This window comes from Oncorhynchus gorbuscha, unplaced genomic scaffold (assembly GCF_021184085.1).
Source record: "Oncorhynchus gorbuscha isolate QuinsamMale2020 ecotype Even-year unplaced genomic scaffold, OgorEven_v1.0 Un_scaffold_960, whole genome shotgun sequence".
NCBI classification, from domain to species: Eukaryota; Metazoa; Chordata; class Actinopteri; order Salmoniformes; family Salmonidae; genus Oncorhynchus; species Oncorhynchus gorbuscha.
The window spans coordinates 155001-160000 of NW_025745895.1; the positions used below are offsets into that span (position 1 = coordinate 155001).

The window sequence follows — 5000 nt, forward strand, 5'->3', positions numbered from 1 at the left end:
CATAACAGTCTGTAGTAGATATATCCCCCCATAACAGTCTGTAGTAGATATATCCCCATAACAGTCTGTAGTAGATATATCCCCCATAACAGTCTGTAGTAGATATATCCCCCATAACAGTCTGTAGTAGATATATCCCCCATAACAGTCTGTAGTAGATATATCCCCATAACAGTCTGTAGTAGATATATCCCATAACAGTCTGTAGTAGATATATCCCCATAACAGTCTGTAGTAGATATATCCCCATAACAGTCTGTAGTAGATATATCCCCATAACAGTCTGTAGTAGATATATCCCCATAACAGTCTGTAGTAGATATATCCCCATAACAGTCTGTAGTAGATATATCCCCCATAGTAGAGATATATCCCCATAACAGTCTGTAGTAGATATATCCCCATAACAGTCTGTAGTAGATATATCCCCCATAACAGTCTGTAGTAGATATATCCCCATAACAGTCTGTAGTAGATATATCCCCCCATAACAGTCTGTAGTAGATATATCCCCATAACAGTCTGTAGTAGATATATCCCCATAACAGTCTGTAGTAGATATATCCCCCATAACAGTCTGTAGTAGATATATCCCCATAACAGTCTGTAGTAGATATATCCCATAACAGTCTGTAGTAGATATATCCCATAACAGTCTGTAGTAGATATATCCCCATAACAGTCTGTAGTAGATATATCCCCATAACAGTCTGTAGTAGATATATCCCCATAACAGTCTGTAGTAGATATATCCCATAACAGTCTGTAGTAGATATATCCCATAACAGTCTGTAGTAGATATATCCCCATAACAGTCTGTAGTAGATATATCCCCATAACAGTCTGTAGTAGATATATCCCCCATAACAGTCTGTAGTAGATATATCCCCATAACAGTCTGTAGTAGATATATCCCATAACAGTCTGTAGTAGATATATCCCCCATAACAGTCTGTAGTAGATATATCCCCCCATAACAGTCTGTAGTAGATATATCCCCATAACAGTCTGTAGTAGATATATCCCCATAACAGTCTGTAGTAGATATATCCCCATAACAGTCTGTAGTAGATATATCCCCATAACAGTCTGTAGTAGATATATCCCCATAACAGTCTGTAGTAGATATATCCCCCATAACAGTCTGTAGTAGATATATCCCCATAACAGTCTGTAGTAGATATATCCCCCATAACAGTCTGTAGTAGATATATCCCCCATAACAGTCTGTAGTAGATATATCCCCCATAACAGTCTGTAGTAGATATATCCCCCATAACAGTCTGTAGTAGATATATCCCCCATAACAGTCTGTAGTAGATATATCCCCATAACAGTCTGTAGTAGATATATCCCCATAACAGTCTGTAGTAGATATATCCCCCATAACAGTCTGTAGTAGATATATCCCCATAACAGTCTGTAGTAGATATACATAACAGTCTGTAGTAGATATATCCCCATAACAGTCTGTAGTAGATATATCCCCATAACAGTCTGTAGTAGATATATCCCCATAACAGTCTGTAGTAGATATATCCCCCATAACAGTCTGTAGTAGATATATCCCCCATAACAGTCTGTAGTAGATATATCCCCATAACAGTCTGTAGTAGATATATCCCCCATAACAGTCTGTAGTAGATATATCCCCATAACAGTCTGTAGTAGATATATCCCCCATAACAGTCTGTAGTAGATATATCCCATAACAGTCTGTAGTAGATATATCCCCCATAACAGTCTGTAGTAGATATATCCCCCATAACAGTCTGTAGTAGATATATCCCCATAACAGTCTGTAGTAGATATATCCCCATAACAGTCTGTAGTAGATATATCCCCATAACAGTCTGTAGTAGATATATCCCCCATAACAGTCTGTAGTAACAGATATATCCCCCATAACAGTCTGTAGTAGATATATCCCCCAGTAACAGTCTGTAGTAGATATATCCCCATAACAGTCTGTAGTAGATATATCCCCATAACAGTCTGTAGTAGATATATCCCCATAACAGTCTGTAGTAGATATATCCCCATAACAGTCTGTAGTAGATATATCCCCCATAACAGTCTGTAGTAGATATATCCCATAACAGTCCCCATAACAGTCTGTAGTAGATATATCCCCATAACAGTCTGTAGTAGATATATCCCCATAACAGTCTGTAGTAGATATATCCCCATAACAGTCTGTAGTAGATATATCCCCATAACCCCATAACAGTCTGTAGTAGATATATCCCCATAACAGTCTGTAGTAGATATATCCCCATAACAGTCTGTAGTAGATATATCCCATAACAGTCTGTAGTAGATATATCCCATAACAGTCTGTAGTAGATATATCCCCCCATAACAGTCTGTAGTAGATATATCCCCATAACAGTCTGTAGTAGATATATCCCCATAACAGTCTGTAGTAGATATATCCCCCATAACAGTCTGTAGTAGATATATCCCATAACAGTCTGTAGTAGATATATCCCATAACAGTCTGTAGTAGATATATCCCCATAACCCCATAACAGTCTGTAGTAGATATATCCCCATAACAGTCTGTAGTAGATATATCCCCATAACAGTCTGTAGTAGATATATCCCCATAACAGTCTGTAGTAGATATATCCCCCATAACAGTCTGTAGTAGATATATCCCCATAACAGTCTGTAGTAGATATATCCCCCATAACAGTCTGTAGTAGATATATCCCCATAACAGTCTGTAGTAGATATATCCCCATAACAGTCTGTAGTAGATATATCCCCATAACAGTCTGTAGTAGATATATCCCCCATAACAGTCTGTAGTAGATATATCCCCATAACAGTCTGTAGTAGATATATCCCATAACAGTCTGTAGTAGATATATCCCCATAACAGTCTGTAGTAGATATATCCCCCATAACAGTCTGTAGTAGATATATCCCCCCCATAACAGTCTGTAGTAGATATATCCCCATAACAGTCCCTGTAGTAGATATATAACAGTCTGTAGTAGATATATCCCCATAACAGTCTGTAGTAGATATATCCCCATAACAGTCTGTAGTAGATATATCCCCATAACAGTCTGTAGTAGATATATCCCCATAACAGTCTGTAGTAGATATATCCCCATAACAGTCTGTAGTAGATATATCCCCATAACAGTCTGTAGTCTAGATATATATCCCCATAACAGTCTGTAGTAGATATATCCCCCATAACAGTCTGTAGTAGATATATCCCCATAACAGTCTGTAGTAGATATATCCCCATAACAGTCTGTAGTAGATATATCCCCCATAACAGTCTGTAGTAACAGTCTGATAGATATATCCCCATAACAGTCTGTAGTAGATATATCCCCATAACAGTCTGTAGTAGATATATCCCCATAACAGTCTGTAGTAGATATATCCCCATAACAGTCTGTAGTAGATATATCCCCATAACAGTCTGTAGTAGATATATCCCCATAACAGTCTGTAGTAGATATATCCCCATAACAGTCTGTAGTAGATATATCCCCATAACAGTCTGTAGTAGATATATCCCCATAACAGTCTGTAGTAGATATATCCCCATAACAGTCTGTAGTAGATATATCCCCATAACAGTCTGTAGTAGATATATCCCATAACCCCATAACAGTCTGTAGTAGATATATCCCCATAACAGTCTGTAGTAGATATATCCCCATAACAGTCTGTAGTAGATATATCCCCATAACAGTCTGTAGTAGATATATCCCCATAACAGTCTGTAGTAGATATATCCCCATAACAGTCTGTAGTAGATATATCCCCCATAACAGTCTGTAGTAGATATATCCCCATAACAGTCTGTAGTAGATATATCCCATAACAGTCTGTAGTAGATATATCCCCATAACAGTCTGTAGTAGATATATCCCCATAACAGTCTGTAGTAGATATATAACCCCCATAACAGTCTGTAGTAGATATATCCCCATAACAGTCTGTAGTAGATATATCCCCATAACAGTCTGTAGTAGATATATCCCCATAACAGTCTGTAGTAGATATATCCCCATAACAGTCTGTAGTAGATATATCCCCATAACAGTCTGTAGTAGATATATCCCCCATAACAGTCTGTAGTAGATATATCCCCATAACAGTCTGTAGTAGATATATCCCCATAACAGTCTGTAGTAGATATATCCCCCCATAACAGTCTGTAGTAGATATATCCCCATAACAGTCTGTAGTAGATATATCCCCATAACAGTCTGTAGTAGATATATCCCCATAACAGTCTGTAGTAGATATATCCCCCCATAACAGTCTGTAGTAGATATATCCCCATAAGTCAGTCTGTAGTAGATATATCCCCATAACAGTCTGTAGTAGATATATCCCCATAACAGTCTGTAGTAGATATATCCCCATAACAGTCTGTAGTAGATATATCCCCATAACAGTCTGTAGTAGATATATCCCCATAACAGTCTGTAGTAGATATATCCCATAACAGTCTGTAGTAGATATATCCCCCCATAACAGTCTGTAGTAGATATATCCCATAACAGTCTGTAGTAGATATATCCCCATAACAGTCTGTAGTAGATATATCCCCATAACAGTCTGTAGTAGATATATCCCCATAACAGTCTGTAGTAGATATATCCCCATAACAGTCTGTAGTAGATATATCCCCATAACAGTCTGTAGTAGATATATCCCCCATAACAGTCTGTAGTAGATATATCCCCATAACAGTCTGTAGTAGATATATCCCCATAACAGTCTGTAGTAGATATATCCCCATAACAGTCTGTAGTAGATATATCCCCATAACAGTCTGTAGTAGATATATCCCCATAACAGTCTGTAGTAGATATATCCCCATAACAGTCTGTAGTAGATATATCCCCATAACAGTCTGTAGTAGATATATCCCCCATAACAGTCTGTAGTAGATATATCCCCATAACAGTCTGTAGTAGATATATCCCCCATAACAGTCTGTAGTAGATATATCCCCATAA

The 5000-nt window shown here is 37.5% G+C and overlaps 1 protein-coding gene across 1 annotated transcript in view; it reads right to left on the reverse strand.

The window, feature by feature from the left end:
- LOC124020863 (clarin-2-like) overlaps nt 1-5000 on the reverse strand; it is an 11072-nt gene that overhangs the window by 3495 nt on the left and 2577 nt on the right. The window lies entirely within an intron of this gene.